At 43.8% G+C, this 13,236-nt stretch overlaps 1 protein-coding gene across 5 annotated transcripts in view; it reads left to right on the top strand.

Annotated features, from left to right (window-relative positions):
- The window catches only part of rbfox2 (RNA binding fox-1 homolog 2), a 52,011-nt gene that overhangs the window by 1,739 nt on the left and 37,036 nt on the right, over positions 1-13,236 (top strand). The gene's annotated exons all lie outside the window — the stretch shown is intronic.

The raw sequence follows: 13,236 nt of genomic DNA, 5'->3' as shown, positions 1-13,236 counted from the left end.
GAGTTGATCTCCCAGTCTCATCCGAGGCCTTTGCTCCATCTCTCTCTCCATCCTGCGGTACTTTTCCATCCTCTCACACAAGCACTTCTGCTCCATTCCTCAGACTCCATGCATGTAGACATGATCTCACCTCTCATTTCTGCAGTTTATCCATCTATCCAACCCTTTCCCTCTTTCTTTCTTTCTTTCTTTCTTTCTTTCTTTCTTTCTTTCTTTCCATTCGTTCTTTCTGTTTCTCCGGTAAGTGATCTAAAGTGCTGCATGTCCTAATGGCTCATTTTCACTGGCTAATGGCTCACGGTTTCTCTGAACTGCACCATGACGGGATTAAGACTGAGCAGATATGTGTGTGTGTGTGTGTGTGTGTGAGAGAGAGTGAGAAAGCTTGCCCGTGTAGCCCAAAAAAGGTATTGATCCTGCTCCGAGAGAGTGTCTGGAAATTTGCCTGCAGCGAGTCAGGAATGAAGCGGGGGTGCAGGAATCAAACCATTCGGTAACAAGAGACGCGCATTTATGAAAAGCAAGACATGCAGGAAATTAAAGGAGTGAGACGTCTGTAAACACACAGCTCTCTCTCTAAAAACACGTTTCCAGTGACGTATGAAGCAGTGAAACGTGAGCACAGTTTGGGAAAATCCTGGAAGAATAGTGATTTTTCCTATTATTTATGTTTTTCTAGTTCAATCTATGCTGTGCTTTCCTTTAGAAGTTGTTGTTTGTGAATGAAATCTATGTGAAAGTGATTGGTTAAAAGGTGTAGGAACCTCATTTAGTTGCATTCATGGTTCCACGGCACTGATATTAAAATCACATCAGTTTACTGCTGCCACACACACACACACACACACACACACACACACACACGAACGCATGCATCAGAAGAGGATTTGCTGTATCACTAACAGTAAAGAGGCTTTTTGTTGTGCTAAAGAGATCTGTACTTGTTTCAGAGTGGCATTAGTCTCTGATCTCCCATTTATCCTGACGCGGGCTTGGGGGGGGGGGGGTTGTTAATACACACACACACACACACACACACACACACACTGATTAGAGATTTGCAGATAAGCCTTTGCTTTTTTTTCTACATCATGCACAGAGTCGCATTTATTGAATATCCTCAGGATTCTGCCGCGATGCTGTCGGGTCACTCACACACACACACACACACACACACACACACACACACACACACACACACACACACACACACACACACACACACACACACACACACACACACACACACACACACACACACACACATCGTGCCCTACTTACCCCACGTCTCCAGTAATTACCCTTATGGGATTGCACACATGTGTTACCATGGAAACTTTGAACTTTGACCCCACGAGCAGAGCAGTAAAGTCGGGTGTGGTGGTGATGTTATTGCGACAGACAATAGAAGCACATGCGTCTGATCTCCACACGCGTCTCGGTTGGTTTTGTGCTCATGGAGTCAAGAAAGTGTTTTTGCGTCTCATTAAAGAAGCACTCAGTAGCTTCGGGATTTCTTCGCTGTATTCTCGCTTTTTGCTGGCAGGTTTCTCTCTAGAGCTCCCCCCACAGCTTCGGAATAGATATTTGACAACACTGTTGTAAAAACTCGTTGTTGATTCTCAGACACCAGAGGCTATAGATTAACGACATCAAAGCAGATGGGACGTTCTTTAAAACGTCTTCTTCATTCGGGTTCGAACAGCGTGAGGGAGCGCAATAATGACAGCATTTTAGCAGATTTCTTTTGGCCGTAAATCAATTGTTTACATCGCGAGACCTGATATCACGCGAGACTTCCTGACGCAGCGGCCGGCGGCCCGCCGGCTCAAAGTTGCAAGTGCGTATTTTCCACTCACGGGCACCAGGGGGGTGCGAAACGACCACCATTCAACCCGAAATAAGTAATATAACCATTCCAATGACTCCGAAGCTGTTCAGTTAAGGTAAAAAAAGTTACTTAGTTCACCTTTAAAGCATCTGCCGAAGTCAGGGTCGCGGTGTAGTCTGTGCATCGCGTCTGTCCGTCAGTGATACTGGTGTAAAATCGTCTTTGTTTTGATGTTTGATGAAGTACACAAATACACCGTTTCAAGCGCATGGTCTTCAGTTCTCAATAGAGTTTCCTTCAAATGTCTGTGCAAACATTTCTACTAATGTAAAATCTTCAAAAAGTATATAAAGGACCGTATAAGGACTGTGTATATATAAAGTATATAAAGGACCGTATAAGGACTGTGTATATATAAAGTATATAAAGGACCGTATATATAAAGTAGATAAAGGACCGTATATATAAAGTAGATAAAGGACCGTATATATAAAGTAGATAAAGGACCGTATATATAAAGGACCGTATATATAAAGGACCGTATATATAAAGGACCGTATATATAAAGGACCGTATATATAAAGGACCGTAAATAAAGTATATAAAGGACCGTATATATAAAGTATATAAAGGACCGTATATATAAAGGACCGTAAATAAAGTATATAAAGGACCGTATATATAAAGTATATAAAGGACCGTATATATAAAGTATATAAAGGACCTTATATATAAAGGACCGTATATATAAAGTAGATAAGGGAACGTCGTAGACATTCACGCTAATGTCAGCTGTTGCGGTCTTTGCGTTAGTGCTGAGAATGCAGTGTGTGTTTGTTGCGTGTGTCCGTCTGACGTGTTCCTGAATGCAACGACGCATGAAATCGAGCGGCAGCGTTAGAATTTCTTTTCCATCTTCTTGCACTGAGTTTGTTTCAGGCGAACTCTTCCCTTTAGAGCTATTCACTGACCTTTAAAGTCGCTCAATTTTTTTATTTAAGTGTGTTGAGCAATGTGTTTTTCATTTTCTGGTACTTTGTTTTTCAGTACCTCATTGAGGGAGTCTCTCTCTCTCTCTCACACACACACACACACACACACACACACACACACACACACACACACACACACACACACACACACACACACACACACACACACACACACACACACACAGCCATGAGGCTTATGTCAGGATGCCAGACCTCCATCTTAAATGTGTTCAGCAGGAACACACACACACACACACACACACACACACACACACACACACACACACACACACACACACACACACAGGAAGCGTTAAACTCCAGACAGACGTTCAGACTCTAACAGACACACATGAAGTAAGCGAGAGGTTTGAAACGCAAATCCTCTCATTCGCAAATCATCTGGTCTTTCTTCTTCACCTCCGTCGTTCGCTGAGCTCCTCCTCCTCTTCGGCTCCACCATCTGTTCACGTTCTCGTCTCTCTTTCTCCTGATCTCTCCGTTCTGCTGCTCTCCTTTAGCAGGAGTTACAGGCCAGTGAGTTTGAGGGAATCGTCGTTTCTGCTCTCAGAAGATCTGCAGCTTCTTCCAGTGAGACGCTGCTCAGTAAAGTGTGTCTGTGTGTGTGTGTCTGTGTGTGTGTGTGTCTGTCTGTATGTATGAGAGTGTGTGAGTGTGAGTGTGTCTGTGTGTGTGTGTCTGTGTGTGTGTGTGTCTGTCTGTATGTGTGAGAGTGTGTGTCTGTGAGTGTGTCTGTGTGAGAGTGTGTCTGTGTGTGTGTGTGTGTCTGTATGAGAGTGTGTGTTTTTTGAGAGAGTGTGTCTGTGTGTGTCTGTGTGTGTGTGTGTGTGTGTGTGTGTGTCCGTATGAGAGTGTGTGTGTGTGTGTGTGTGTATGTCTGTGAGAGTGTATAAGTGTGTGTGTGTATATGTCTGTGAGTGTGTGTGTGTGTGTGTGTGTATTGAGTGTGTGTGTTGGCAGTGAGTTTCTCCTCAGTCCTTAAGGAAATGAGGCACATGACGGGGTTGTGTGTGTGACTCATTGTCTCTCTCTGCTCCAGTCGTCTGTTTCACACACATGGACTCCAGATGTTTCTGTCTTTACTCTGCAGATCAGAGCCTTCTAAGAGCCGGTCCTCAAATAGTTTGAAAGCAGATTCTGGCCTGAATCTCGTTAAACCCGCCAAGAAAACGTCTGCCCCATATTTCACCTCGAAACCAAAAGAAGGACGTTTTATTTTGAATAATGTAGATGATTTAAGCTTCTTTTTACAACAATAAAGTGATTTTCCATTATTTTTCATTCCTGTTTGTACGATGCAAAGAAATAAAGGTTCTTTATTGGCATTTATGGTTGCATGAAGAACCTTTAACAACCATTGCACAAAAGGTTCTTTGTAGTGAAAAATGGTTCTTTAGAATATTATTAAAATCTGATTATTTAAAAAAAATTGTTAGTGTAAGAACTGATTACTGAAAGGTTCTTTGGGAAACAAAAAATAAGGCATCGCTGCAAAAAAACCTGATATTCATTACTGTAATACACCAAATGATTTTTTTTTTTCCCTTTTTTTTGCGTTACAGCAATGAGAGTCGCCATTAAGATTAATGCACAGAAAAGCTCTGAAATATTACAGTAATGAGAATTTGGGCTGAAAATGTGGTCATAAATGAGTAGGGGTGTAATGATACTCTCGTCACGGTTCGATGCAAATCGCGATACTGAACTCACAATACGATACTATCGCAATATTTATTCCAAAATAAAGAGGTTTTTTTTATTATATTACTTTATTATTATTATTAGTAAAATAATATTATTATTATTTTATTATTAACAGAACCCACAAATATTCCCCATTACATTATTATACATTATATTCAACATTATATATAGTGGTTTAATATAGTAATCTCACTGAAACTCCATAAACATAAATTTTTTAAATGCAGGCGTTCGTTGGATCTCTCACACAGACCATAAAGCCGTCGTGTCTCTTCTGAAGACTTGGACTCGACGGCTCGATTGATTATTTTTACGATGCCTACATTTTTTGTATGTATTAAGTAATGGAGGAATGGCCTTTAAATGGAGGGACTGAAATCTCTTCATTTGTGTTTGGAAGATGAATGAAAATCTTCTGTATCTCTCGATATATCGATGCATTTATTACATCCCTGTTTTATACACCCCTATAAATGACACACAATCAGATCATCACCCTGGTCCTATAAATAGACGTTTCAAATCAGCTTTAGAGAAGGTGCATGAGTCTACATTACAATTTAGAGAGATCTGTTATCAGAGTAACTAAGTTATGTATTTCAGAAATGTACATATACAAAATCACAGTTAGCAAAAAGGTATTAATTTAAACAATGTAATAACTTGATGCAAAATATGCTTTTTTTGCAGTGAGATTCTCTGTGCAAACATCAGCTCTGCAGATTATTTGTGGTCTCAGCATCACGTCTTTCGCAGTGCTAAGCGTTCCCTCAGGGGACTGTGGAAGGGACATTAGTTCCAGCTCAGAGAGGCTGTTTATCAAGAGCAGAAGAAAAGAGACTATAGATAACCCTCCGTTCTCTACACTCTTAACACACACTGTCTCTTCTAGATCATCTCCGACTGCATTCACTGTGGCGAGAGTGAAACCGTTTCCGCTCGTATCGTGTGTTGTGTAAGAGTCCCAATCCGCTCGTCTCATCTCCAGTTAATATTAACTACGCCGCATCTTTTGGACTGTAATAAGTAACCGTTAAACTGCAGCGCCGCGTCACCTCCGTTGGTCCCTCATGTCGTGATTATCCTCTTGTTTTAATGCGTAAACAATAGAGCGGCTTGAACTCTGCCGGAGCAGCGAGGCGCGTGTGAGCCGGCGCTAATCTGATTATACAGCGCTATAGACCCATTAAACGCGCAGCCCAATTAGACACACAGAAAGACCGTTCCTAAGGATCGTGCACATTCTTCATGGTGAAGCCAATCCCATAATGCATTGCCCTGAGATCAATGAAAACAGATCCAAGATGGCGATTGAAGAGAGAGAAATGTTGGATTGTTCAAATCATTTAACACTATTTAGGTCATTACACTAAAAAAAAAGCTGCGTTGTTTCAACCCAATTTTGGGTCAAATATGGACCTGTTGGGTTAAACGGCTGGGTTTGTCCATATTTGACCCAAAATTGGGTTCAAACAACCCAGCATTTTTTAGACTGTACATGTCAAATCAGTCACATTTTGGAAAATTCCCCGGCTCAAATTTTTTATTTTGATCATATTGTTTTCTGAAGAAAGACGAACATAAATAGTGATGAAAGCCAAAATATTAAATGTTATGAATGTATATTTACTGAGTAATCCACTATTTTAATAAGGGGGTCAAAATGACAATTTTCACCAGAGCTCTGGAGCCAGATTACAGGGGTATAAAAATGACTTTTGAAAGATGGCATTATCATTATTTTATTTTTGCTCAGAGATTGGTAGGTCTATTAGTTAAATCTGTTGACTTTAGCCATATTTGTTGCATTATATGCCAACGGTGACTGTTCAAAATGGGGAAAAAGCACTTCTTGTGTGTTTTTGCCCTAAGTTTGCATGTCTGTAACTCAAGAAGTATTAAAGATATCTTAATATCCTTTTAGATTCGGATTCTTAACAAACATTTATTTTGATGTCTTCATTTTAAAGGCCTAATATGGTTCAATCCCACAGATATGGAGATCTTAATGTGTAAAAATAAAATAATAATGCTGCCTTCTTTCTAAAGTCATTTTACTCCCCTCTAATTTGGCACCGAATCTCATGTGAAAATGGTCATTTTGACAGTGGATTACTCAGTAAATATTAAGGCGGTAATAATTCCCTCATGATTCAATACATAACACGACACTGAACTCACGATACAACATTATTGCGATACTCCAAGACGTATGATTAAAATGTTAAATTTGGTTTTACATTGTGTGTGTAAATGAATAGTCTTGGACTTGGTGCTGGAAACCCAAAGCACAGGACAATAGAGACACCAGAATAACAATATTCATGATTCTGAAGCTGAAAATACAGAATTATTTTAGAAGAATATGCTTGAACTCTGACTGGATATATTTAAAATAATGAAGGACACTTTTTACTGGTAATAAGACATTTGGAATTATCAGGACCCACAAATATTCCTCCCATTGTAGGGGTGGAACGGTACATGTATTCGTATTGAACCGAGACGGTACGGGCGTCACGTTTCGGTGCATGAATACACACGGAGAATACACAGTATAAAAATAAATAAAACTCGCGTGCAAATTAATGTAATGCGGAACTACTGTTAGATACGCGGGTTCTTTAGAGACACCTAATCTGTAGCTCCGCCTTAGCTCTGAAGCTCCATGGCTATAACTTATGGGCTATAATCATAGACATAATATCTATGGCTATAATCATAGACAGGCTATAATGGACAGGCTGCGATGTCAAGTTTGCAATGCTGCAATATGTTGTGTGTGTGCCTGCGTGCGTGCGTGCGCGCGCGTGTGTGTGTGTGTGTGTGTTCAGAGAGGCGCGGGCGCGATCGAACAGTGGAAACATAAAAACATACTAATTTGCAGCGCTGCGCAGAGAGTGCACATGCGCAGCGCTGTTGACCCGAGCGCTGGAGTCGTTCTAACGTTCCCATGCGCAGCGCTGTTGACCCGAGCGCTGGAGTCGTTCTAACGTTCCCATGCGCAGCGCTGTTGACCCGAGCGCTGGAGTCGTTCTAACGTTCTCATGCGCAGCGCTGTTGACCCGAGCGCTGCAGTCGTTCTAACGTTCCCATGTGCAGCGCTGTTGACCCGAGCGCTGGAGTCGTTCTAACGTTCCCATGCGCAGCGCTGTTGACCCGAGCGCTGGAGTCGTTCTAACGTTCTCATGCGCAGCGCTGTTGACCCGAGCGCTGGAGTCGTTCTAACGTTCCCATGCGCAGCGCTGTTGACCCGAGCGCTGGAGTCGTTCTAACGTTCCCATGTGCAGCGCTGTTGACCCGAGCGCTGGAGTCGTTCTAACGTTCCCATGCGCAGCGCTGTTGACCCGAGCGCTGGAGTCGTTCTAACGTTCCCATGCGCAGCGCTGTTGACCCGAGCGCTGGAGTCGTTCTAACGTTCCCATGCGCAGCGCTGTTGACCCGAGCGCTGCAGTCGTTCTAACGTTCCCATGTGCAGCGCTGTTGACCCGAGCACTGCAGTCGTTCTAACGTTCCCATGTGCAGCGCTGTTGACCCGAGCACTGGAGTCGTTCTAACGTTCTCATTGCGCAGCGCTGTTGACCCGAGCACTGCAGTCGTTCTAACGTTCTCATGCGCAGCGCTGTTGACCCGAGCGCTGGAGTCGTTCTAACGTTCCCATGCGCAGCGCTGTTGACCCGAGCGCTGGAGTCGTTCTAACGTTCCCATGCGCAGCGCTGTTGACCCGAGCACTGGAGTCGTTCTAACGTTCTCATGCGCAGCGCTGTTGACCCGAGCACTGCAGTCGTTCTAACGTTCTCATGCGCAGCGCTGTTGACCCGAGCACTGGAGTCGTTCTAACGTTCTCATGCGCAGCGCTGTTGACCCGAGCACTGCAGTCGTTCTAACGTTCCCATGCGCAGCGCTGTTGACCCGAGCGCTGGAGTCGTTCTAACGTTCTCATGCGCAGCGCTGTTGACCCGAGCGCTGGAGTCGTTCTAACGTTCTCATGCGCAGCGCTGTTGACCCGAGCGCTGGAGTCGTTCTAACGTTCTCATGCGCAGCGCTGTTGACCCGAGCGCTGGAGTCGTTCTAACGTTCCCATGCGCAGCGCTGTTGACCCGAGCACTGCAGTCGTTCTAACGTTCCCATGCGCAGCGCTGTTGACCCGAGCACTGCAGTCGTTCTAACGTTCCCATGCGCAGCGCTGTTGACCCGAGCACTGCAGTCGTTCTAACGTTCCCATGCGCAGCGCTGTTGACCCGAGCGCTGGAGTCGTTCTAACGTTCCCATGCGCAGCGCTGTTGACCCGAGCGCTGGAGTCGTTCTAACGTTCCCATGCGCAGCGCTGTTGACCCGAGCGCTGGAGTCGTTCTAACGTTCTCATGCGCAGCGCTGTTGACCCGAGCGCTGGAGTCGTTCTAACGTTCCCATGCGCAGCGCTGTTGACCCGAGCACTGGAGTCGTTCTAACGTTCCCATGCGCAGCGCTGTTGACCCGAGCACTGCAGTCGTTCTAACGTTCCCATGCGCAGCGCTGTTGACCCGAGCACTGCAGTCGTTCTAACGTTCCCATGAGCAGCGCTGTTGACCCGAGCGCTGGAGTCGTTCTAACGTTCTCATGCGCAGCGCTGTTGACCCGAGCACTGCAGTCGTTCTAACGTTCTCATGCGCAGCGCTGTTGACCCGAGCACTGGAGTCGTTCTAACGTTCCCATGCGCAGCGCTGTTGACCCGAGCACCGCAGTCGTTCTAACGTTCCCATGCGCAGCGCTGTTGACCCGAGCACTGCAGTCGTTCTAACGTTCCCATGTGCAGCGCTGTTGACCCGAGCGCTGGAGTCGTTCTAACGTTCTCATGCGCAGCGCTGTTGACCCGAGCACTGCAGTCGTTCTAACGTTCTCATGCGCAGCGCTGTTGACCCGAGCACTGGAGTCGTTCTAACGTTCCCATGCGCAGCGCTGTTGACCCGAGCACTGGAGTCGTTCTAACGTTCTCATGTGCAGCGCTGTTGACCCGAGCGCTGGAGTCGTTCTAACGTTCTCATGCGCAGCGCTGTTGACCCGAGCACTGCAGTCGTTCTAACGTTCTCATGCGCAGCGCTGTTGACCCGAGCACTGGAGTCGTTCTAACGTTCCCATGCGCAGCGCTGTTGACCCGAGCACTGGAGTCGTTCTAACGTTCTCATGTGCAGCGCTGTTGACCCGAGCGCTGGAGTCGTTCTAACGCTCCCATACGCAGCGCTGTTGACCCGAGCACTGGAGTCGTTCTAATGTTCCCATGCGCAGCGCTGTTGACCCGAGCGCTGGAGTCGTTGGCGTTAGACGGCAGGCATCCTCTGAGGTTAATTACGGTGTGTGTTCCTTCTCTCAGGGAGAACTGGTGTAATCTCGTCCACTGCCGAGCGCCCTTGATCTCCTATCTCAGTCCAGTAATTGATGTCATTTTAAGGAGCTTTTGCCCCCAGGTTTAATTAAAGCCTTCATTATTCACAGATCTGGTGCATAAATGGTCTCAATTGTGCAGTTGATCTCGAAAGTGAAGCTTCATACCGGTGTCAGAGAAATGACCGTCTCTGTTCATTACTGGAAGGTCAAGCGTCAGTCAATCACTCTGGAACACAGCGTCAGCTCTTCCTCTTCGACAGACTCCCAGAACACACTGTGATTCTCTGTGACTCGTTAGATGCGCTTTCTCAATCACAAATGATAAAAACGTTCTATTATTTTTGAGGGATGCACAATATATTGGCCACCATATCGGTATTGGCCGATATATGTTCTTTTTTAATGTTAGCGTTATCGCTAAGATAATTTCCCTGATAAATTAAAGCCGATAAATAATGTATTATTTCCTCCAGCTGAGACTCTTCAGATGCGCAACTGTTCAACATGATGGTTTTGAATTGCTTGAAATATGATTTGAATCACTTTGAAAAGGAAAATAATGAGAACATAATTGTAATGGTGTGATTTGGATATGAGACTTTTTTATTTTTTTATTTTTAGGCCCTCAAAAATTATAAGAATTTTTATTTAGATTTATCTGCCAAAATATATTGGTTATCGGCTTTCAAATATAAAGAGTTATCGGTATCGGCCAAAGTTTTCATATCGGTGCATCCCTAAATATTTGTATCTTGTATATTTTGTATAATTATGTATTATTCAGTTTAACAAAAACCTTGCATTTCCATCATGATCCCTGGTTAGGAAACCCTTAAACGATGACGATTCGCTTTGGTTTGGCCGGATGAGGGTTGCACACTCGTGTTGTAATTGTTCGACGCTGTTAAAATCAAACATGATGAGCGATGTGTTGTTTTTGGACAACAAGGAGCTTCACAACAGTTTAAAGCGAGAGGAAAAGCATTAAACTCTGATTATAGTCCAGTGTTTTAGATTAGCCTTGTAGATTACAGCAGCAGCTGCTCGTGTGTGTGTGTGTGTGTGTGTGTGATCAGATTGCTCAGTTAGTGTAGTTAATCTCACTCTTTATCTTCTTTTTCTCTCTGTAATCCCTCCATCCGTCTCTTTATCCTTTTATCACCAGCCGTTCGACTGTGAGCTTCACATCTGTTTTCTTCTCAGAGGTTTTGAGACAATTCAGTGTCATCAATAATATAATATAGTCTTTTGTGATGCCTAAAAACAAACTTTTGGGCAGTTGAACATGAATTATTGATTAATCGCCTGTTTTGGTTGATGCAATCGGAGATAAGCGTAATACTTGTGCAGTTTAAATTTCAATTTTGCCATTCAAATAAGGAAAGTTTAAGCTCTTAAAGAAATGCCATCAAATGCATGTTTAATCTACTTTTTCAACAAAAGATGATCAAAAACGACACTTAAAGTACATGAAGATGGTCAAAGGTCTTTCTTCATATGGAATGTAGGCTTAAGGGTCTAATCAGGCTGCATTATAAAAAATATATAAATTTTTATAGTATATGAAAGAGATCATATGGGCCTAATTTATTTAAAAAAATTATATTAAATACGATTGCAAGTGTAAAATATGTTAGGCTTACTATTTATCGTTAAAAGATCGCAATCTCGATTCAAACACCCACGTGATCTTCTCTCTTGAAATCATTAATCACGATATTCATGATTGTGACTGGAGTGGGACAAAATATCGATAGAGCGATACATCGTTGTTCTTGAGATACGAGAATCGATACGCTGGCGCCAAATATCGATATTTGAATGAATGCGCTGAATAGATTTCCCTGCTCCCAGCGTCAGATGTCAGATAGACAGATATTATGATGTATTAGGATTGTCTAGCAATATATCGATTATCGCAGAATTGCTGTATCATGAAATTATTGGTATCGCGAGCCATGTATCGTATCGTATCGTGATTCCCACCTCTAATCGTGACGGGTCTGAGTTCCACCGTTCATAAACATTGTTTTGGGGATTTTTAATCAGGCAGTGAATAGAAGCCAAATATTTTCTTTGAAAAACCAAGATTGCTTTGTTAGGGTTAGGGTTAGGGTTAGGGTTAGGGTTAGGGTTAGGGTTAGGGTTAGGGACAGAGAGAGAGAGAGAGAGAGAGAGAGAGAGAGAGAGAGAGAGAGAGAGAGAGAGAGAGAGAGAGAGAGAGAGAGAGAGAGAGAGAGAGAGAGAGAGGGACAGAGAGAGAGAGAGGGACAGAGAGAGAGAGAGGGACAGAGAGAGAGAGAGAGAGGGACAGAGAGAGAGAGAGAGAGGGACAGAGAGAGGGACAGAGAGAGGGACAGAGAGAGGCAGAGAGAGAGAGAGAGAGAGAGGGACAGAGAGAGAGAGAGAGAGGGACAGAGAGAGAGAGAGAGAGAGAGAGAGGGACAGAGAGAGGGACAGAGAGAGGGACAGAGAGAGGGACAGAGAGAGGGACAGAGAGAGGCACACACACACACACACACACACACACACACACACACACACACACACACACACACACACACACACACACACACAGCCTAACAGCCTAACCCATCCCATCACACCTACACACATGTATATAATGTTCAAGTTCAGTGTTTATTTTTGTTTTTTATATACATGATTTCTGCATTATAATCCTTTCTATTTTATTTATTAATCTTTGTTTACTCTATTATTATTGTTTTATGTTATCAGTATTATTATTTTTGCAATATCTAGCCAAGATAATATATATATAATACTATCTTTTTTATTTAATTTAACTATTATTATAATTCTGTGTACTAAATGTTCTAAATCATTTTCTATGTTGTTGTGATGCTTTGGCAATACAAAATGTACTTTTTTGTCATGCCAATAAAGCTTTCTGAATTGAATTGAATTGACAGAGAGAGGGACAGAGAGAGGGACAGAGAGAGAGAGAGAGAGAGACAGAGAGAGAGAGAGAGAGAGACAGACAGAGAGAGAGAGACAGAGAGACAGAGACAGAGACACAGAGAGACAGAGAGACAGAGAGAGAGAGGGACAGAGAGAGGGACAGAGAGAGGGACAGAGAGAGGGACAGAGAGAGGGACAGAGAGAGGCAGAGAGAGAGAGAGAGAGGGACAGAGAGAGGCAGAGAGAGAGAGAGAGAGGGACAGAGAGAGAGAGAGAGAGAGAGAGAGAGAGAGAGAGAGAGAGGGACAGAGAGAGAGAGAGAGAGGGACAGAGAGAGGGACAGAGAGAGGGACAGAGAGAGGGACAGAGAGAGGGACAGAGAGAGGGACAGAGAGAGGGACA

This window comes from Leuciscus leuciscus (genome assembly GCF_965113295.1).
Source record: "Leuciscus leuciscus genome assembly, chromosome: 14".
Lineage (NCBI taxonomy): Eukaryota > Metazoa > Chordata > Actinopteri > Cypriniformes > Leuciscidae > Leuciscus > Leuciscus leuciscus.
This window is presented reverse-complemented; position numbering and strand designations above follow the sequence as displayed.